This window comes from Marmota marmota, unplaced genomic scaffold (assembly GCF_001458135.2).
Source record: "Marmota marmota marmota unplaced genomic scaffold, marMar, whole genome shotgun sequence".
NCBI classification, from domain to species: domain Eukaryota; kingdom Metazoa; phylum Chordata; class Mammalia; order Rodentia; family Sciuridae; genus Marmota; species Marmota marmota.
The window spans coordinates 307,627-331,859 of record NW_025999842.1 but is presented as its reverse complement, the minus strand read 5'-3'; positions in this window follow the sequence as shown (position 1 = coordinate 331,859).

Genomic DNA, 24,233 nt, shown 5'->3' with positions numbered 1-24,233 from the left:
TGTTATCACTACCCACTTTATATCTGCATTACTGAAGAGAGAAAGACTTTTCCAGCTGCTCACTCTATTTTCTGTTTTCTCCTGTAAACCTATTTTCTGGTGAATTTTCAAAGTGAGCTCATGGAAAAACAATCTGATCATATTATTCCCAAAAGTTGATCTTCAGCTCCTAGGAATATCATTTAAGATGGCTACAAAGTTATTCAAATCTTCCACTTATTGAATAACACAGTCAACTAAAGCAGTGACCATTAAAATTTTTTTGTAGTATAACTCTATTCATAAATGTGTGAACATACCTTTATAAGTGTGTATGTGTGTGTGTGTATGAGTACATGCATATAAACACTAATATGTTACACATATTACAGAGTATTCTCCCCAAACGTAAGATAAATAAGAACATAAATAAGAGTGCCAATGACTTTTTTCTATTAGTGGCCTCATGGATCAGATTATGTAATCCTCAGGAGTTTGTGAATACACTGTATTGATCATTGGACTGAATGGTGTTAAAAGAGTCAAGGTCACAGCTTTAATAGTTCTTTCTACCACTTAATGGCTTTCAATACATAGTAACAAATGGACAATTGAGTCACAGTAGTTTAGTATTTGAAAGGACTTTAACCCATTAAGTCCCCAAATTTTAATTATGCAATTATTTCAACAAAATTGACAATTTTTAAAGTGCCTGACTGAAATGAAAGGCTCAATCTGTTAAATTAAAATGTTAATTAATATTGTAACTATGTTATAATCATGTTCTTATTATATAATTACATATTATATACCATACATAATTCTGTGACTATGTGATGAAATGGGTTAATGTGCCAACTGCTTTACTTCCAAGAAGTAGTATGGAAAAGCAAATGTGAGGATTAGTATAAACTTATCCCCAAGGCTGTAAACCCAGACAATGCATAGTGCCTCAAAATGTAGTCATCATCTTTCCATATGTGGCACAAGTCTGAGTTTTGAGCCTTTATATCTTCCTTCAGAAACTGTCCTTTCCAGCTTGCTGTTTTGACTTTCCATTCTTCAACACATCTTAAGCTTGTTTCTGGTCTTAAACTTTTTCTTTTTGTGCCATGTCTCCTGCCTATATAGATCTTGGCTCTACTTTTTTAGATGAACATTAATAGATAGTTGTGATTCTCATTCTTTCCTGATAATTTCTGAATCAATGTTTTTACTTAGTCTTGTCCTCTGAAATTCAGTATTTCAGGTCCAGTTCTCCTACAAAGTCACCTGGTCTTGGCCAACTCAGGCCACCATTACTATAAGCTACCATAGACTGAGTACCTTAAACAACTGAAATTTATTGTCTTGCAAGCTTGGAGATTAGAAATCCAACATCAAGGTACCAAAATGGTTTGATTCTGGTTAGGGCTTTGTTCTTGGCTTGCAGATGGATGCCATCTATCTGCATCATCACATGGCAGGAAAAGGTAGACAGCAGGCTATCTGGTGTCTCTTCTCAATATGGCACTAATCCCATCATGAGGGTCCCACCATGTGACTTCATGGGAATATAATATTCCCCCAAGGCCCCACCTCCATATACCATCATATTTAGTGTTAGAGACTCAGTATAAATTTAGAAATGGGGACACCATTTGTTCTCATATGCTTCTACCCTGTCACCCTCGAATTTGTCTCACATTCAAAATGCATTATTTTTTCCTATGACTCCTAAGAGTCTTCGCCTGTTTCAGATATAATATTAATATCTGAAGTCCAAAGTGTCACCTGAATATCATTTTAATCAGACCAGGCAAGACTTGAGGACTGATTCATTCATATTGGGGCAAAATTTCCTTGCTGTAAAACAGACAAGTTATTCTGGCTTTCAAACTCATGCTAAGACAGGCATAGCATAGACATTCCTATTCCCAAAGGGATAAATTGGAAGAAAGAAAATGATGACAAGTTTCAGGAAAATCTAAAACATAGGAAGCAAATTTCATTAAATCTGAAGGCTCAAAAATAATCCTCTTTGGCTCAATCTCCTGACTCCCAAGCCCACTGAAGCAGCAGCAGCAGTCAGTTTAAACTGATGCAGTGGCCCTGACATCTGAATCCCCTTCAGAGTCGTTTTTTCTTCTTCTTAAAGGACATACTTGATTAGACAAAGGGGAATAAAGAGAAGCAAGGGGGAATGAAAATAGGAAAGACAGTAGAATGAATTGGACATAACTTTCCTATGTTCATAGATGAATATATGACCAATGTTAGTCCACATCATGTACAACCACAAGAATGGGAAGTTACACTCCATGTATGTATAATATGTCAAAATATAGTCTACTGTTTTATATATATCTTTTTAAGAATTTTTAATCTGTTATATATATATATATATAAAGAACAAATTAAAAATTCATATATATATATAAAGAACAAATTAAAAATTCATATATATAAAGAACAAATTAAAAATTCTTAAAAAGAACAGCATACTTGTAACCAAATAGCTCTATCATCCTATCCTGTAAAATCTAAGCAGTATGATAGCAATCCTTCATTTTGTACTATCTCTATCACCTTCAATTAAAACTGGCAATGTTGTTACATATGTAATCTCACAAAGTCTCTAGCAAGTGATAATTCCATATTTTTTTCCAAACATGTTTTCTAACTTTTGAGGAATATGGATAGGCTGAAAAATTTTTAAATCTTTAAGTCTGGTGCCTTCCTACTTAACAAATTATTTTTCAGTTTGTCTCTCTCTCTTACCACTTTTTACCATAAAGAGTCAGGAATAACAGAGCTGCTTCTTCAATACTCGCTTATAAATCTCCTCAGTGAAGTATCTATTTTCATCACAAGTTCTACCTTCTATAAAACACTAAAACACATTTCAGTCAAGTTCTTTGCCACTTTATTGAAAGGTTAACTTTCCCTACATGTTCTAGTAATAGTTTCTTCATTTTAATCCAAGACTAACAAAAATTGTTCTTAACATCCTTTATATCCTTCACATCCATATTTCTTGTATGTACTGTAAACTTTCTAGCCTGTACCCATTACCTAGTTCCAAAGCCAATACCATGTGTTTAGATCAGTGTTACACTGCACTCTACATCTTGGAAGCAGAATATGCATTAGGGCAGAGACACAGACCCAATAAGAATTGGGTAGATGATATATGATAGAGATATAGATAGATAGATAGATAGATAGTAGATAGATAGACAGACAGATAGATATCCCTAGATACATATATAGATAGAGATCTGAAGACCCCATATCCTTCAATAAAGGCAATATCTTTGGCATCCCTATCTTTAAATCTACCTATGTCTGTTTAGAGAGAAAGAGACAGACTGCTTTAGTATATGAAATTATCACATATGATTTGGAAAGCTGAGCTATCCAATGATCTGTAATCAGAAAACTAAAAACCCAAGAAAGCCAATATACAGTCCTAGCCTAGTTCAAAACCCAGGAAGACCAATATTTTAGTTCAAAAATTAAGGAAGAGGAAGTTCTTACCAAATCTTTTCGTTATAGTCCTTAGTTTTTTCTAATTGATTGGATGAGATCCACTCATATTAGGGAGGACAGTCTACTTTACTCAGTCTATCTATTCAAATGTCATCCCAAAACATCACCAAAATACCCAGAATAATATTTGACCAAATTTCAGGACATCCTATGGTCCAGTCAAGATAACACATGAAATTAATTACCACACACCAATTTGTCCTAAGAGGACAGGAAACGTCTGGGCACTCGAAGATGATAGTCTCTGTTGAAGTCTGATAAGAAAATCAAGTGCATGAATATCATGCATGCTTCACAGTTCACTTAGGATTACAGTGATATTTTTCACTCAGCTTTTTTAATACTGGCCATCTGTTTCATTTCTGGACTTTCACTGTTGTCACCCTCATCCCTCAGAAGTTCATATTTGGCTTTTCCCTTCTTAGGGACCCACGGGAAGCCTATGGTTCTCATCCAGCTTAGTCCACGTTGGCTCTTCCTTGTCAGAACCTCTGCCTGTTATCCACTGGTTGCTGGTGACCATGTATAATGTCATCATGTGTAAGTACATTCTTTTTGGTCATTTGTGTCCTCCCCAAATGCATATTTGAAATCCTACCCTCAGAATGACAGCTTTAGTTATTGGTGTTTGGGGGATGATTTGATGATGAGGTCTCCACCTTCATGAATGGAGCTAGTGCCCTCATAAAAAACACCTGAGGGAACTGCTCTATGAGCCAGAATGTGGACCCTCACTGAATCTGCTGGTTTCTTGATCTTGCACTTCTTAGTCTCCATGTTGGTAAGAAATAAATTTCTGTTGTTTATAAGCTACTTACTGTATATTTTGTTATAGCAACCGTAATGGAACAAAGCACCTGTCCGCTTAAAGTGCAGTTAAAGAGTACTGCATTAATAAAAGAGATGGCTATTTTATATATCTTCCCAATATTATACAGCATCCATATATTCATGCATTTCCCCATAACTATATTAAAGTATTGTTTGTGTTCTAGGAAATGCAGATTCAGATGCATTGATTTTACTTCCTAAGGATTTTTTTATGGTGTAGATTATTTGCCGCCATTTCCAACATTACTTTAATTCAGTTCTTTAATATCATCGGACCCCCTCCAAAGCACCACCTCAGTTGGGTCATTATTTCAACATCTCATTCTCAGTTTTGAGTGATGAAAAATTCAGTTTTATCAAAGTACTGAGAATTAATCAGACTCCCTGGGGTAGATTCAAGCCAACCAAGCTCAAGGGACTGATAGGTAAAATTGGAATTAATTTTTTTTTTTTTTTTTTTGGCGTGGTGCTGGGGATTGAGCCCAGGGCCTTTTCATGCGAGGCAAGAGTTCTAGTACTGAGCTACACCCCTTTGACCCTGGAATTAAAATTAACTAATTTATAATAAAATATTTCTAGTATACTGAATGTCTGCATTTATTGGTTAGCAAATTTTCTCTCTGTGGAAAAGCTACATGGATAGTCAAATTAAATCTGAAGATTGCTTGATGATTGTAATATCAGAACAACAGGAAACAGACAATCCAGCAGTGTCCTTGGCAAAGATAATTAGGAACTTTCTCTTCTGCTCTGGTGTTGTATCTACCACAGAGGGCCAGACTTGTATATTTGAGAGAGTGTTTGTCACATGAATAATAATATGGCACAATGACCAATTCAGCCTCTCAGAAATGTGTCTTGTTATTTTTACATAGTGCATATCCTCCTTTGCTCAGATTTTTTAAAGTTAGTGGAATAAGTTAGACTACAATATTTTTGAGTTAGTTGAATGAATTTCTTTATATCATAACCTCTCTCTTCTAAAGTAATGTATCAGTATAAATGAAAGGATAGAACATTTTAAAAGACAGTGGTGGGAATCTAGTGAAACAAAAATTTCTGCTTCCTTCTTGTTTTGCAGATGGTGTTATTTATAATTTAGTTTGTTTTTATTTCCAGATTTATCTTAATTAACTGGATAGTTTTGGTTTATGTTCTATAGCAACACATTATTCTTGATTAACCCTTAAAGGAAAGCAAATATGCTTTGAAACTAAATGAACAGAATTCTATTTACAGTACAGGGAATTATCTACCTAATATTAAGGCTTTCTGATAAAATTTGATCCTGAATCCATCTAGAAAGAATCTAACCCTAAGAATAACAAAGATTAGTCAACAGAGAGTGAAGCCTTCACGCAAGATCAGTTCCTCCATTGTAATAAAAGTAGAAAAACTTACTTGGGGAGAGTTATTTAAAATGTTTAATTTTGTATAATTTTACTAAATAAAGTAGAACTCTCTGGAGAAAATACAAAAGGATCATCAGACCTAGAAGGTACAGGGAATTTGTATTTCAATTAACCTATGTATACAAAAATTCAACCATAATAGATACTTTTTTTGAATATAACAAGGAACTTGAACATAGAAAGACAATGCATCATATTATCAATAGAAATCATTTTGCTCCTGACACACAAAGTAATATTTTAAAGAAAGTTAAAAAAATACATTGGTTGAACAAGACATTAATTTTTAGTCACCTTAATATCTCCATATACCTTCCTCTGGTCCTTACTTTGGCTTAGGTCATGTTCATTAAAAATATAAAGAATAAAGTTAAGGCTTTTAAATAATGCATTAACAGGAATTTGTGGGAGAACTTTTCTTTTCAAACACTTAACTGGAATTCCACAAGCCCCTCAGACAACAGGTAATGAACGATATTCAAAGTCCTCAAACCATTTCCTATTCTCTAAATCACAGTTCAGATGCTCATTGTCTTGATGATCAAAGTCAACTCTGTTCACATAATTTACTGTTGCCCAACACAGAGTCTGGAGTTCCCCTTGTCACTGTGTCATGCATATTCTAGATCATCTGTCAGCCCTCTTTCCTGCCTTCTTGACTTGCTAACACAGTGTTGTTAGAGCAGCTAGCTGCACTGTAATGAGCACTTTGCCTCTACTAGGACAACTCCTGATATTCCGCATTCTTGTTGACTTTTGAGCTTCCTTCAATCTGGAGTCCCCTATTGCCACTACTGATTGGGCTGCTAAAATAATTAACTATTGTAGTACTGGCATTTGCATTGGTATTGCAATCCTTCAGTAAGTGGAAGTTTGATAAGGTGTGCAGTTTACAACTGCTGTCTCCTAAACTGATGCAAATTTTTCTTTCCATTCACATCACCACTGCCCACCATGTGAAAATGCCTTTAGTCTCTAGCCAAATCTTAGATATTCTGAATAAAGAAACATAATTCATTCAACACCAACATCTACATTTTCCCTGTTTTACCATTAACTCCCTGTCCTAGTTAGCTTTCATTGCTGTTACAAATTCCTTGAACTATGTGGCTTAACAAACATTTACTTCTCACAATTTTGCAGGCTGTAAAGTACAAGATTAAGGTGCAAGACCATTTGAAGTATAGTGGGTTTCCTCTTCCTGTTTGCAGATGGCTGCCTTCTTGATGTACCTTCAAATGTCTGAAAGAAATCATCTCATTTTTTTTGTATAAGGACAATAATTCCACTCATAAGGTCTCCACTTTCATGACCTAATTACCTGCCAAAGTACCCATCCCCAAATACTATACTATTGGAGGTAGGAATTCAACATGGGAACTTCAGAGGAGTGTGGGACAACCATCCCATTTAAAGCCCTACTCATCAGAACAAAAGGCAATGACAGTAAACATTTCTTATCAGGGGAGAAGTCACCCTTCCACAGAAAGCTGTTAACAATGCAATAGCTCCAACAAAATAATCATAACCTAGTGCAGTTGATACCTTCATGAAAGTTTAAGTACTTAGATTGAATGCTTATAGGCATTTGTAACATGAATACTCACAATGAAGTTTTAAGATGAGACTTCAATGGGTTATGAAATATTTCAGGAACATGGTGTATTATGAATTGGTATTTTATGAATGAAGGATTCAACAGAATACATGCATGAGCATGCTATCATGGAAGAATGGCACCTTTCCTTGATTTCAGCAGCTTCAAGTGCAAATCCATTGGCCTCTGATCTTGGTATTCAAGAGTACAGAAATAATTGCCATCTCCAATATAGAAAAGGTAGAGTACATACATCATAAGAGGCAATTGGCATGTAATTAAACAGATAACTAATCAGACAGTATGTGTTTTGTTAATTGTCTGGGTGGGATTATATGATGTGTTTACATCTAGGTGAAATCTACATTTTCTCCTTCACCTGCTAGTCACTGCCTCATCCAGACTGGAATAATTATATTGTCCAAACTAAACTATAGCTGGATGTAAATTCAGTTTATACTACATTCCTTATGCACTACTAGGTACTATTTTAGACTGAAAACCCACAGCAATGTAGACTACTTCAATTTATTTTATTGATATCTGCTTAATTTTCCTTGAAACATTCAGAAGCAGTAACATGTTTGTGTAAATGTTTCTATCCTCAATTTATTAATAATATTTGCATATTAAAATATTTTTCAAAGAGCAGTTAATGATAATTGTAGAGAAAGAAATTTCACCTTCCATTACTTTTTTTCTTTTTTTAGCACAAAATATAAATTTATGTTAAAGTATGTGGTTCCAATTAACGAGGGTGATCAAAACTAAGCACCACAGAAAAAGTGAAATTGAAAATTACAATTGACAAGATCAGAACTTTTTCTGGCAACATGATGGTCCTAGGGTTTTTGTAGCCCAGAAAGGAATCCAACCTTTTGCTGGCAGTGGCTCCTGTGCTCCAGGGGAAAATGTGGTTGCGAGGTGCTAACAGGATTCTCACCTGCCCTTCTCTGGCTCAGCAAGGTTTTCTCTGAAACCTTTGCTATGGGTTCAGTTACTGAAAAACTCTGACTCTGCTACTCAGAAATGCTGGCATGGTATCTTCCACCTGGCAGAAGGTTTGTGTGACCTGGAATCTTCTCTGCTCAGGGCTAAGTGCATTGAGCCTGGGATGTCTTTTATTCCTTGAAGAAAGAGGTAACATCATTATTCCGTTATTTTCTCTTAATTCCTGTTATTGCCATTTTTCAGTTATTCAATTCTTCATCTATAATTCCGTAGTTATAAAATGAACAAGAAAAAATAAATATAATATTTACCTGGTATAATTCAGCTTATTAGAACACACTTTTCCTTAAACAATAAGATGCTGGGCTCAATTTTAGTTTATTCTTTGTCTTCAGAAACATAACCACACAGACTTCATACAGTGATAAGAACAAGGGGAAAATGATATGACTAATGGATAAGATTCTTAACACTTCCAATTTCCTTTCACTGTCTCCCTTCTTTTCTCTCTGCACTAGCTATCTGAGTACATGAGTTGCTATATTTAATAATCACAGTTTGGAGAAAATGGTGGTTGTGACATCATTTTTTAAAAACCTTGAACACATGAGTCATTTAAAAAATGAAAGGATAATTTGGGTGGTAGGAATACAAGCAGCTTGGAGATAGAGGAAAACTAAACAAACTGGCAAGGTGAAGCACACCATTTAAATCATTGACAAGATCATTTTGACATTCTAAACTCGAATCTATATAGATTAGCCCTGTGTTAATTCATTCGAAAATTAATGTTGACTTGGGAACACCTAAAAAACCCACAAAGGATCAGTAATGACTGGACATGGGCCACATTGAAAGATTTTATTTACAGGAATGCATTCAGTTCTTGGTATTGCTAGACAACAATTAATTTAATAGACAACTAAATTTATTCTGCACTACTACCCACCAGTCAGTATGATAAAGTTTTCAGTTGGTATACTTCATTCCAGAACTAATGACAAAAAAGAAAGAAAATCCCCAAACACACAATTACAGAAATATTAGAAAAATATGTTCCTCCATGACTTTCCATGTACTGTACTTTATTTTTTATTATATATCATATAAGTAACTCAGTTTTCATAGGGTAGTGTTTTAAAATACTAATATCCCTTATGGGGATTAGGGGTATAGGATCTAATTACAAATTCTCATTCAAACTTCTGCTGAAATAACAATAAATTGCTAAATTACTGGAAACTGAGTCACCATAAAACTTTACAAGTAACAGACAGGAGGCAAAACTTAAAAAATGGAAACAATGAAGAAATAAGATCATGTGGGCTGAGATGTTGAGCCTACAGGATCTTTAATAAGTGGTGATGTTTTGGAAGAGCTGAATTGGCAAAAAATTACACAGACTAGTACTTCTTGTACTTTTTCTCATTAAGTTAAATATTAAATATGGTGGAAAGATTATCAGGATTTTTTAAAAAGGTTTCCTATTTTGATCCAAATATGACAAATCCCTGCAGTTCTAAGCAACATTCTATAGATTCTAAATTTTAATTAGTAAGCTCACATAAGACACCTGGAAATAGAGGTAGAAGGATTCCTTTGCAGAATGCAGGTATTCTTTATTTCAAAGCATTGAAAAAAAATATTCCTTAACTAGTCCACCAGTCTTTACTACTGTGGTTTATAGACCAAACTGGACGTTGACTTGACACCATTACAGTTTAGTCAAGTCATCAGAATCTCAATGTTGGGCATCTTAAATGAAATGCAATAGCCAGATAATTAAGCAGAAATTAATATTAGCATTTTTATCATTTCAAATAGGGTGTTATGATCATGACCCCAAACAGCTTTGCTTATTATCCATTCTCAGTATGATCCTTGGGCAAAGAGTATCAGCATCACCTTGAAAATTGTTATGAATGTAAATTCTCCTTCCCTATCCCACACCTGCCAACTCAGAAAATAATTTTAATAAAACTCCAGTGATTCTGATGCATGCTGAAGTGTGGGAGCCTGCATTATTAGAGGTGGATAATAATGACGCGTAAGTGAAAGATAACTGCACAGTCTCAGAAGTTTTTCAACTAACACAAAGAGCAAATTGAGGACTGCATCTCAGAGATTTAGTCTGAGGTACAAATGGCAAAGAGGTAATAAGAAGATAAACTGAAGAGAGAATAAGGCAATGAAGACTAAACAAGATTACTTGTGGTAGAAGGAAGAAAGGAAATGAAATAAAAAAAGAGTATTGATTTTCCTTTCTTCATGTTTATGTCCTGGAAGTTATCAGCTATGTGAACCCCTCAAGTGAAGAGTCTTCTCATGACCCACAGACACCCTACATTGGAGACTAGAAGTGATCTTGAGTTGAGACACATTTGAAAGTTTGGTTATCTGACTCTGAGACTTTGTGTATGTTATATGGCAGAGCTAGGTAGCCTTTGGAATATGTGTTTACTATGGGTTAAGGCCTTGAAGAAATTTCCAGAAGAATTACATGCCTCTCCTTAATTGAAACATAAGTATGACCCACAGGCTTGCAAGCCAGGTCAGGTTGTATTGAGCATTATTTGTTGCAGGTAAGGTAAAAGAGTTTTTGAACAAAGGGCCTTCCTAAGAATGTTAATTGCCCATAAGTAAGCCACAAAGTTCTTGGCAGGTATGTTAAATGTTTGAGTTAGTTTTTTGTTTGTTTGTTTGTTTTTGCTGCTGTGACCAAAAAACCTGAAAAGAACAACTGGAACATGTAATCAATATAAAATTATAAATAATGTATTTTAAGTCCTTATTTTACATACTAAATTTTGGAGTTGATTTTTCACTGTATCACTTCTTACCTTGAACCAGCCACCTGAGTTAGTAGTTTCCATATGAGACATCTCAGGTCTAACTACTATTGAGTGCTCAGTTGCTGAGAGCCATAGCCAACTAGGAATGATGCATGGCATTTTTGGTTGAAAGGGGACACCAACAAGCCATTGAGATGATAATGATTATGTTAAGATGTGCATTCAATTGGAGATTAGACCCCTGCCTTCCGCCTCAGCCTGCTACTTTGGAGTTCTCGGAGAGTTCCCATTGGTTGGGGAAGTGCAGTAGGAGGGATTCCGGAGGAGGGATTTCCTGTTGGTGTAGTGTGTCCCAGGAGAAGGCCGCGTGCGTGGCATTAGCAGGAGTTTGGGAAATAAAGTTTGTTCCTGCTTGAGTGGCTCTTGATTTTGTGCCCAGCTAGACTGCGGCACTCAGTATTTATCCAGCATCAACTATGTTTTATGATAGGTAGATAATAAGACAATGGTTCCTACTCTCAAGCTTCTCTTAACATTCTTAAAGAAAATGATTTTTCAGGTTTTATAAGCCATTCCCTTCAAAAAGAAACCAGGTAACAAATTGTTGTTTACTTTTTTTTTTTTTTTTTTTGAGGGATTTCCCTCTTATTAGCAAAAGATATGATTCCTGGACAATTAATGTGGTATTGATTGATAAAAAATTAAATTAAATTAAATTAAAAATGAAAGAAAAAGAAAGAAAGAAAACCCAGAAGAATAAAACAAGAAAAAAAGACCACCTATGTGATAGATTTCTAATGTCTAAAGGTTAAAATGCTGCAGGTTTGAGAAAAACTTGCAGAAGAGATTATGCTACACAGTTGGTACTCGGTTAATGAAGTGTGAAGACCTCTTCAGCACAGAAAATTGAAGAAGTATTGGTGTTAAAAGCATTCCTAGAGGCCTGACCAGAGGGATTCCTGCAGTGGTTAACTGCCAGGCTCCAGAGGAGAGTGAAATAGGTAGCTCAATTGGCTACTAGAAAGATGGGCTACTGACTTCTTGCCTTCAGAAATAATGTAAAAATGTTTGTTGTTTTTTTTTTTTTTTAAAGTAGGCAATGATAACAGAAAAGAAAAAAAAATAAATTAAAACCATGCAATTTCCCTGGGAATTTTTCAGTTCAGAAAGTTATTAATTCAGATATAGAAGTCAGGACATTTAAATCTGATAATAAGCTCAGAACCAGGACAGCATTGACTTTCCACCAACCTGTTAGTGGTGGTTGTGGTCTGATATCCAATCCAGCTCCACTTACAGATAGACATGCACTATCCTTAAGGAGCTGACTTCCATTCGTGGATTTGTTAATTCAATGGGGTTGTCGAATGTCTGTTGGAAGTTAGGCACTGTGCTATGTCATGAGGGGTCACAAATAAAGATACATACAAAAGTCTGAGAAAGAGATAATGGTGACTGCTTCTTTTGGGCTTTAAGGCTCAATGGTATCCTCAATGCTATCACAGAAATGAAGTAGGAGGTAAGTCTTGAAGCATAAAGGAAGAATAAAACCTTGGTGGAATGAGCAATCCTGGTACAGGAAGGAGCTGCCTCCCGGCTTTTCTCTCCCTGCATTCCTTATCATTAGGATGACTATGTATCCTGGTTTGCCTAGGACAATCCAATTTTACCACTATCCTAATAGGAGTATCAAACTTACCATTTCTTTGACCTCATTTGACTAGTAAATTTGTGGTCACTCTATTTGTTGAGTACCTGATGTTTTGTTGAAAGGTAAACTTTTGAGAGGGTGTGAGGCTCTTTTGTTCAGCTGTGTGGAGGGCAGCTGACCAGGGCCTGCAGTGCACCACTTCAGCTAGGGGCTCCACCTTGGCCATCCTGCTTGTTGCTTTCCTGGGCACCACTCCCTCAGCTGGCCTGTTGCAATGTGAGCAGGACACCGATTCCTCCTAAACTCTTGGGTGCTGCTCTGAGCAGCCTAACCCTTTATACCAGAAAGCTAGAGGGCAGTGAAGGGGGCAAAAAAAAAAAACAGTAAAGAAAGTAGAGGAGGTACTAGAAGAAGAGGAAGAAGTGGGTTGTAAGGGGCAAAGTGGAGGGAAGTCTTCAAGTGGAAGGGTTTCTCATATGAGGACAAGCATGTGAGAACGAGAAGAGGATGAGAAGAACGAGAAGAGGACCTGGACTGCCCAGACCTCATTGCTGAGTTTCTACAGTAGCAGAAAACAGCCCTTGAGACAGACAAATCAGAGGGATGCAAGCTTAAAACTGATTCTGATTCTGAGGATAAAGGAGAAGTATCTGAAAAGCCCCAGGGCTTGGAGCCTGAGCGGATTGTTGGAGCACCAGACTCCAGTGGAGAGCTCGTGTTCCTAATGAAATGGAAAAACTGACGAGGCTGACCTGGTTCTTGGCAAGAAAGCCAATGTCAAAGGCTCACATGTTGTCAAATACTTCTATAAGGAAAGGCTGACATGGCATTCCTACCCCTTGGAGGATGGTAACAAAAAAGATGACAAGAATTAACTGTCCTGTCACCTCTGACAGTGAGGTTAAGTAGGGAGGGAAAAAGTTCTACTTGTCTTGACACCATAAAGGTGGCTTGAGAATATGTCCTTTGAAGAGACAAGTCTGGTTTCTGTGCCCTGCAGAAATTCAAGTACTTTTAAGCTGATCCAAGCTGTATAGTTTGCATACCCATCTCAGGGTTGAAGGCAACCCATTCTGCACTTAATATTGAGAAAATAAATAACCTTCTATGAAGGACAAATGTTTGCAGAATTGGGTGTGTGGGAAGGCAAAAAGATACTGTTGATCTTCAAATAATATCTTCACAAACCACAGCCTTCTTCATTTTTTCAGCATGCATGTGTGTAGTTTCGGTATTATTTGAGGTTTGGGGGATAGGGCAGGGAAGAAGGGAGATGAATAGGCTCATTTTCATTAAAATTTGGGGCCTGAGTGGGAAAATGGTGAAACAATGGAAAGAACAAGTAATTTATAATTTGGTTCTACACCCAGAATATTTTACCTTCTCAAAAAAGAAAAGAAAAAAAAATGTCATTGGCACCATAAATGAGGACTACAAGAGACTGTTTTTCAAAGCTGTGAATACCTGAGACCTATAAGCCAAGGTGTTCACTGCCTGAATTAATGTTGTTCCCCACAAAGGACTAAGCCAGTTTATAAGTTATCAAAGCTGCCATTTTGGAAATAGAAACTGACTGAGATGGGAAGGTATCTTATTGGACAGTATACACTGGCAGGTCATTCTATCTTAGAGGTTCTAATTCTTGAAATTAAACAAAAAGATCCTTTCTTTTTCAATTATAAATTTATCAATAAAATCAGCTTATCCATCTAAGCTACTGGCTAAAGTACTGGGATGAGGGGGAGTATAGGAGATGGAAGATTAGGGAAAGACCAAGGAAATTTTTAGAGCCCTTGCTTTTTTAACTTTGAACTCTGAGACCATTGGTGGCAGGGTTAAGTCACTGACAGCATAAGTTTCATTAAATCAATTTAAGGGTTGAGTGGTTTCAAAAGCCCTGGTTCTCAGGAAATTAGCTTTCATATTAGGTAGTAGTTCACTTTAAACACATTTTTAAAGGGTTTTTTTTTTTTTTAAGGAAAAAAATCTTATGAGTTAACTGACATCCAAAATGTGGTCTGAAATCCAAAATTTCTTGATATCATCTAGACCTGCATCTGGAACTACATTGTAAAATCTTTCTAGGTATGTGTTAGGTTTCTGTGAAATTTTTGTTTAAATGTAAACTTCATACACACTTTTATGTCTTAATAAAACTATAGATTTATTTAAAAAAGATAAACTTTTTTGATAAACCTGTGCATGAGTTCATGATCAATTGCTAACTGATAAATGTTACCTGAACTAATGCCCATATAAAGCAGGTTTTTTGACGCCCATATAAGGATAGGGTAGGTAGTATAGAAGTGGTTATGTGTGTGCACTTATATGTTACCTGTAAATGTGTACATATGTTAAATATTGTGGTTTTAAATGTGATCAACAAATCACAAGAAAGTTGGAGGAAGGAATGCTATTTTATTGACAGTGATCAAGCAAGGCATTTCTTAAAATATAATGTGACAAGAAATCTAAAAGGCATAAATAAGCAAGCAAGGGGGTTATCTAAGAGGGAAGGGGCTTAGGGAGAGAAAATAGCCAGTGCAAAGTCCATAGGAAAAAAGGAATCTTGGCATGTCTGATTAATAGCAAGGGTGGTAGGGAGGAGAAATGCAGGGAAGGGGTGATCATAGATGAGGCCAACACAATAGCAAAAGATCAGGTTATGGAGAGTCTTGTAAGTCATGTGGAGCAAATTTGCATGTATTTTTGAGAGAGGATAATACACTGGAAGAATTTTGAACTATAGACTGGCTAAATCTGATGAGGATTTTAGAGGAATCATTCCAGCTGCTAAAGGGAAAATGGATTGAAGTGAAAGGGGAATAGGAATGCTTAGAATGCCAAACAGTCTCTTATTTCATGCTTATTCACATGGAAATTCAGCTTAGAAGCATATGTCATTATTTTCTGTGATGGTATTGCTTCATTTCAGTATTTTCTTTGTTTAAAATAAGTGTTTGCCTATTCAGTACAATTTATTTCCTATCTCTTCAGAGATATAAACTGATGTATTATTACAACTTTCCATTCTCATATTCTAGAGCCATTGTGCCTGAGTATAAGACTTAAATCCTCATGCTAGGGATTAAAAGGTATTCGATCATGAACTTTAGGGAATAAAATGCATCATTGTCTCTTGCAACCTCTCTCCATCTCTTTTTGAATTATCCGCTCTTCTAATACTTGCCCTTGAGGTTTCAATAGCCATCAATTTCTGCCATGGCACACCCCTATAATCTCAGCTCCTTGGGAGGCTGAGATAGGAGGATTGTGAGATAATACTATTGGTTTTGATGGATAATTATTCATGAATACCTGGGATATGTACATTTTCACAAAGGATTTCTAGATTCCTAATGGAATAGATCACAGTGAAATAAGTCTCCAATTCTGAACATTGCATAGCTTAATAAGTACAAATTCTGAACTCTAGCATAGATTAATAAGTGAAAATGATGAAGACAAAAAGCCCTTTGTCAATACAGTCTGATTTGGGAAATGAAAATTGTCACCACATCAGACCAAAACTACCAAGAAATCTTGCTTTCTGGTAAGGAACTCAATATATGAAAATATCCCACTGATATCCAGGAAGCATAACGACTTTCCTAAAAAAAAATCTTAGATGTATGATAATTATAGCAATTAACTGGTACATACTTCAAGAAAAGGCTTCCCTACTGTTGATATTCATATGCATATTTTTATTAGAAACCATGTCTTGATATATATTTATTCCCATGTATTCAAGTGTCAGTTCTGTACCTGCTGTAGTATGCTTCCTTTTATTTAGTATTTATGAATTGTATGGCATAATACAAACATTTTTCCAGTTTTCAAATAAATACTTCATTTCCTGCCAATAGTTGTTTTAAAGAAAATCAAAACTCAGTGGCAATAATTTCACGCTCTTAAAAAAATTACTGGATAAAGGGTACTTTTTACCAACTGGTTGATGTAAATTCTAGATATTATCATTATGGTGTCAACAAAAGGTGCAAATCAGCAACTAAATATCAAAGAAATTGAAGGAGTCTTTTAGAATTCCAATCATGAGGATTATAATATGACCATATTTTCTAAATATTGACCTATCAAAAAGAGCAAAATTTGAAAATATTCTCCTGTTTAATGTGTCATGTTTCAAAAATTAACTTTAGTTAACATTTTTTGTTTCCTTTGCACTCTGTGACATGCCATAGACAAACTGTTATGTATTTTTAAGACCCTAAGGGGAATAAAAAAAATAGCTACCAAACTGTATTGCATATCCTTGCCATATGCTATGTATAATAAACAAATATTTTACACATTATCTCATTTAATCTTTCAAACATACCTTAAAATTATACCTAATTTCAGATTAAGAAGATAGACTCAGAAACTTGCTGTTTTTTCCTAAATAAATTTTTGCTCATTTTAGGGGATTGAGCCTGATCAAGCAACAATTCCTCCTCTGAATTACAAAGTCAGAAGCCAGGATGTTAAAATTAAAGACATTAAAACTCATGAGATTTATTGCTAATATCTTTTTCTTGAGCTTTCTCCTTTTTGTTACAGAAAAAAAAAGTGTATACACAAATTTTCATTAAGATATAAAAATGAAGAGGGAAAGTTTTGTTTTCCTTTTTATTCTTCCTTAGAATTCAGAGCAAAACATGGTACTTCCGATTAAGGAATAAAATCTCCTCTCAGAGGTGATTGGTATTCTGCCTCTGATACTCTAAATATATTTTTTAAAAAATAAGTGATTTTAATAGAGGTTAGAAAGAGTTATATACTTCTGGACAGTTTCTGTGGAAAAATTTCCTTACATTTAATTCCACATCAGAGAAATATAGAAAAATGAATGGAACTGAGTACTGTCGTACACCCCAGTTCATGACCATCTTGAATGGTTTGCAGAGTTGGAGGACTTTTATTTTTACCATGAAATAGTAGGATTCATTAGTTTCATACCAAAAGAATTTGTTGTGATCAATGAATACAGATCCACATAAACTGTCATTATAAAGACATAGGAACAGAACAATACTAATAGATAAATTTCAACTGAAGAAGGTCAACACAATGTCTCACTCCTTTAACACAGGAATGGAAATGAGCAATTAAATTGTTAAAGTCTTCCAGTGAGGGAGAGAAATAAAGTCTCTCTTAGCCAAAAAACTGGGACCTCTCACATCACTTCAGGTGAATTTTAAGAGTTCAAGTAGATGACAGAAAATCCTTGCTTATTTATTTATCTGAGTAGACAGAATACACAATATTTGTAGAAGACCAAGGTTAAATATAATTTGTGTGTTTAAGGGTGAATCAGAGGAAAGTGACTAAAAGAGACCATGCCTCTCTCATGGGGAATTGAGCTGGCAGAGTGGATGACTATGATGGGGGAGGTGACGGCATTTGGATTTTGAGCACTGTGAGAATCTTCCCCTTATGTCACCACATGTTGTCAGCACAAATACATGCAAGTGTCCTCTATTGTTTTATTTTATTCTATTTTTCCACTCTGATTGCTAATCCTTATTTCTACTACCCTCTGTTCTTAGTTCGAATGTCTTTATACAATAAATGCATTGTTTTTTTTTTTAATGTTATTATTTCATTATTTCTTTTTTCACTTTTGCTAGAGCTCTACTAATGTGGCTCCATGCACAATTTGAGTGTCCATGTGTTAATTCTAACTGCTGCAGAGAATACCATAGTATGTAGCGGTCACATTTTATTTATCACCTTCTCAAGGGAAGCACATCTAGTTTAGATACAGTTTCCCATTATTCTGTGTCTTTTTGTTTGTCTGTTTGTTTATAGTGTTGATGATCCAACAGGGCCTCAGACATTCTAGGCAAGCATTGTACCACACTCAACTATATCCCCCGCCCCAGTTCTCCACTACTATGATCTCAACCAGAATAAGTATCTTTATGTCCCTTATAATCTGTGAATGAATTGGTTTTCATATCCAGAAGTGCTACCTATAATGACATAGAAGAAATACACTTTTAATTCTGTTAAGAATTGACAGATTGCCTTTAAAAAATCAGTTTTAAAAATGTGATTTGTGCTGGGCAAGGTGATATACACTCCTAATCCCAGTGATTCAGCAGGCTTAGGCCAGAGAATCACAAGTTCAAGATCACCCTCTGAAAATTAGTAAGTAAATAAAAGTAAAAAGGTCTGGGAATGTCTTCAGGGGTAAAGTGCTTCTGGGTTCAACTCTCCATATACCCCCATTCCAACACACAGAGAAAGTGATTTGTACTAGCTCATTATATCCACAGAATGGTGTGAGAGTTCTCTCTCCTAAATTCTTTGTGAACAATTGTTATTTTTTATGATTCAAATGGATGTGCATGTCGTCTTATTTCCATTAAACTTTCTCATAATTTCCACTAAGCTTTAGCTTCTCCACATACTTGTTTTGCACAGGAATTGCCTATTAAAATCTTATATTTTGGTCATTTTTCTATTGGGTATTCTCCTTTATTTTCCCTTGATTCTTGAAAGACTTTATTGTATAGTGTGTGTGTGTGTGTGTGTATATATACACACACATATATACATATATATATTCATTTTTTGTTTTTAAGAAATGCAAATATATTTTCCTAGACAGTCATTTTTTAATTTTGTCTGTGCCATAACTGAAGGCTTTCATCTTAGTAACAAATTGATCAATTACATTTTTACTATATAATTTATATTTTTTTAATCTTTTAAAAAAGCTAACTTTCCAATGTACATGTATGAATATACTACATTGAGTCTCACCATTATGTAATACATAAGACACTTATTTTAAAAAATGTAAATGAACTCCCCACTGTTAAGTTACAAAGATATTCTCAGGAATTTTCTTCCATTTACCTTCTATGTCTTATTTTAAAGTTCTTATACATTGTATAAGATGAAAATCTGACTCTGATTTTGTTCATATTTGGTCCAATTTTCCCAATATTAGCTCACTTTTTGTAATATTAGTGTTATTATCAATTTTTATGTTTATGCAGTTTTCCTTGGAGATCACTTTTGTATTCCACTGTTCCATTTTTTTTCTTTCTACACCACTGCCATTTATGTTATTATCTAAGATTTTAAGCATTTTTAAAAATATGATTAGGCAATTTCTCACTCTTTGCTTCTCTCTTTCCAAATTGAGTTATCTTTTCATTATCCATCATTCTTCCACATAAATCTTGGAATGTGTTTATCCAAAATTGTCTGGTTCTGAAATTATGTGTTAAGATTTTGATTGGATTAGAGTTTGAGTGATAGTGACTATCCTTATATTATCATCAATGATAATGGTATCTCTCTCCAGTTACTTTGATTTGATGTCATTTAATAAAACTTTTTACTAACATTCTCATGCATAGAGGAATAGTATAAACATCATTAAGGTTCTATACTAGGATAAACCATCTAACTGTGTTCTCTAAGACACATTAAAACCTTCATTGCCCTAGAGTTCAAAATGCTCAGAAAATATTTTAACATATTTTAATTGTGATATTTATTATCTTTGTTTTTTACAATGAAGGAAGAATTAGAGAGAGAAAATTATTTGGAAAATCAAAGTGATTTTTTAGAAAAAAAGTCTTCTAAGGGAATTGGGGATTTAGAAGTTGCTCTCTAACAAAAAGAAGGAAGGAAAGAAGGGAATGAATAAGTTCAAAAGAACTTTACAAGATTGTAAAAGTTACCTTATAGTCAGTCAATTTATGGTGAAATATTAATTATTTTAAAATATGTATTGTACTTGCAAAAGTTGTCCTATATCAGACATTAGTTCTGTGAGGTCAAATTCAAGGATAACTGTGTTTTTGTTGTTTAGGTTAGTTTTGTTTTTGAAGCCAATCAGTAACTTGCAGAAAATTCTCAAAGTTTAAAGTATTTAGGGACTAGAACTATACACAGTTACCATGTCTTCTTGGTTTATCTCCATTCACAAAGTGTCTCTTTTGTCCTCTGACTGCAATGTTACGTGCCCTCTGGCTAATCATAGAGACCAGATTCAGTGTCAGATATGGTTCCATAGGGAAAACCACAAACAATTGCCTTAAACAAGTCGTTCTTGACTGAAGATTTTCCTTAAGTCTAACAAGTCCTTTTTTCTTCTAAAGTTAGCAACAGGCATATATTTTTCTTATATATTTTTCCAATACATTTTTCAGAGGTTTTCTTAGGTACCTTGAAAGAAATTACCTGGTTAAAGCCAGATGGACCTCTTCACTTAAATTGACATTCTTACATTCCTAGGCATCTTGCAGAGATTGAAGTAATAGTGCCTTATCAGTAGGACAATGGGACCAGCTCCTAAGGATAACAATTATTTGTTATTTTTTTTCCACAAACATTAATTGAGTTCCTACCAGGTGCATGACACTACTCTCAGCACTGGGGCTTGAGCTCTGATGGAGTAAAACTAGAATCTGCCTCCTTTGTTCTCTTGATTTTTTCAAAAGACTTTAAATCAGATTGAATCTGAGAACAGGGTGAGAAATTAATTCTCAGAAAAGACACAAGTCCAATTTTGAAATAAACCATCAGCACATATATCATTCCACATTGGCAATCATTATGTCTGTCTGTGTCATTTCATTCTGATGAGGTCTCCCATTGATGGTTTCACATCTCTAGAGGAATTTCCTCTCCCTACATTGATCCAATCAATCTGTGCCTCCAACTGTCTATTCCCTTAACAGCTTCTGGAATAGATTCAACTAGAAAAATCAAAATTTTCTCTCCCATTAACAAATGTGATCAATGTACTGTACCTAGGTATATGTGGTCAGGGTCCAACAGTCTAGACACAATTATTGACACAAAAAGTTTCTGGAACTTAAGCTCCAATGGCAAGTAAATGCCTCTACTTTGACTAATCATATCTTCTATATTTCTCAGTGACTAAAAGCAGGCCAAATAAAAGGTTGTAAGTTTTTAAATCTATATAGATATAGACAGAATTTAAAGCTGGAAATTCTCAGAGGTTCTTCTAATTTTTCTCTCTTCTATAGGAGCTCAAACCCTTAGTACTATCTATATATGATATTTTACTTACACAGTGTTTTAAAGAATCAAAAATATTTCACCCATTTCAAGTGACACAGGGCAGAAAGGTACTTAAGCAAAGTACCTGAGTGAATTTTATTGTTTCCTCAAAATCTTTGACTCAAATGGAAAAATGGAATGAGCCTCTAGTAGAAGATATCTCCACAGTCTTGTTCAATAATACACTCAAAAGGGGAGGAAGGAAGGCAGGAGCTCATCCCAGCAGCTTGTGTTTTCAATGCAATGCTATGCAGCTTCTTCTAGTCACTGTATCTGATCAGGTATTTCCTCAATTACTATAAGGGGTATGGATACAAAATGGCAACTCCTGAATAAAGACACACAGAAAAACTGGCTGGAGATGCCCATTTGTTATGAGGCTGTGGGCAAATGGGATCTCTATTAGTTTCTCTTGTGAGCCATCTTAGGTTTGCTTGTCCATACTGCCCCAACCAACCCGTCAATTATGCTAATTCAAAATTCAGATCAACATTTATAACAACATAATAAAACCCTTTACAGATAGAAGGGGAAGAGGCTGTAAATCTTCTATCAATTTGGCAAAATACTGTAATCAACTCTAGGAAGTAACAAAATAGGATAAATTCTATCTGAGGAAAGTAGGATATGGTCCTACGGTCTTCTCCTCAGAAGTACACCACTGTACCAAACCAAAAGGTACTTTAAGACAAGAGAGTCTTTTTAATATGTATTTACCGAATTGTGTCAATCCTTATTACTAATTTCTCTTATGTTTTGAAACACACCAGATGACATATAATATACATGTGACTTATAAAGCAAAAATTCATATCAACATTTAAAATTGCCTAACTTGAGAACAAAAATAACATGCTAATTCAGTTAGACTATTTTCTAGCTCAAAATGAAGAGAGTAGAGACTGTGTCATCAAAGTCATCTGAGCTATTTAGTGAGTTACCTAAGAGTGAATCACATTGTCAATTTGGATTCTCCTATAGACCATTATGTCTTTTCAGGCCTTTATTAGAATATTGTTTTTTTTTTCAGTAACTGTAATAGTTATATTCACTAAAAATCAATTGCTCTTGTTTTGAAAATCTTTTTAGACTAGAGATTCATCCTCAACAAAGGTTGGAAAACACATAATGATCATTTATTCAACAAGTATTTATAAAGTTCTTACCCATTTAGGCACCACAGTGCACATTAGGTAAAGACATTACTTCGATGAAGCATATTTCCTAATACTTTGGGGGAGGCTCAGTTTGCAAATTATTAAAGGATAAATAAGAAATATCACTTGAGCTTATGAAGAAACGCTATAAGATATTATGCTACCAAGTAAATAGGACTACCTTAGACCTGAAGAGAAAAACCTCTTCTAGAATTCTTTAACACAAGAGGTATCAGAGTAAGATCTGGCGGCAGATCTTGGGCAGAGTGTTCCAGGCAGAAAGAAAAACCTGAAAAGACTCTGATGCAGGAAGGAAGCTTTGTGTGATGAAGTCAACAAAAGATGGCCAGTATAACCCGAGCAGTAAACTAAAATTGAATGATCACCTGAAATTGGATATTGAAGAGTGGTGTAAGAAGAGATAAGAAATAATTAGTATATGTCCAGGAGCAAGTCACTGAAGTCTGGGTACCTTTTATCAGTGTACATCAGCTTGCTCTGAGGTAGTGCTGCTTTTCTCTGCCTCTGCAGAAATTCCTGGCTGCAGAGCTGTTGTTCTCTGTGAACGTCACCTTGGTTATCACTGCATTGTGAGTAGGAGGCAGTGTCATTATGTCAGCCTTTATGAAAGAGAAATTATTACCAAAAGGCACAGAGTGCAGGGTCTAGGATATTCTTCCTTTAACCACCCAGCAGGATGGAGGCAAAGAGCCTGGGCTGTTTTATTCACTTCTCAGGCTAGGATAAGACTCAACTCCAGAGTGGCCCTAGAAACATAGGAGTCCTAAAGTATCTTAGTCCTTTTCCGCACAGACCAGGACTCTGAGAGCACAAATTTCTGCAGAAATGAAGAATTTCAGGATACAGGACACATTTAAAGTGCAAATAATCTTCCATTTTAGTTGCATTAGCCAAAATATTTGATGGCATTTGAGGAAGAAGGCAGGAAACAAACTGTGAGAGCAAACAGCAAAGTGTTATGGAAAATGTCTGCAAGGATGGGATTCTGCAAGGAAAGAGGTACAGGCAAAGTTTTGTTGCATAAACCTTTCCTATAATCAGTGCCTCATATAGATAGAACAACCCATCCTTCAAACAATATACAAAGTAGGATAAATCTCCAGAAGTGAAAATATATGTTCTTCACCTTTTCCAGATACCCTTTATACTCAGTTTCCTGACAGTTATATTAAAAATAAACAGTTTGAAGAGAATGATTTCTTGAAAGAAAGCATTTTCTGTGCTTGCCATCAGAATTTTCCTTTCTTTTTTTGTAGT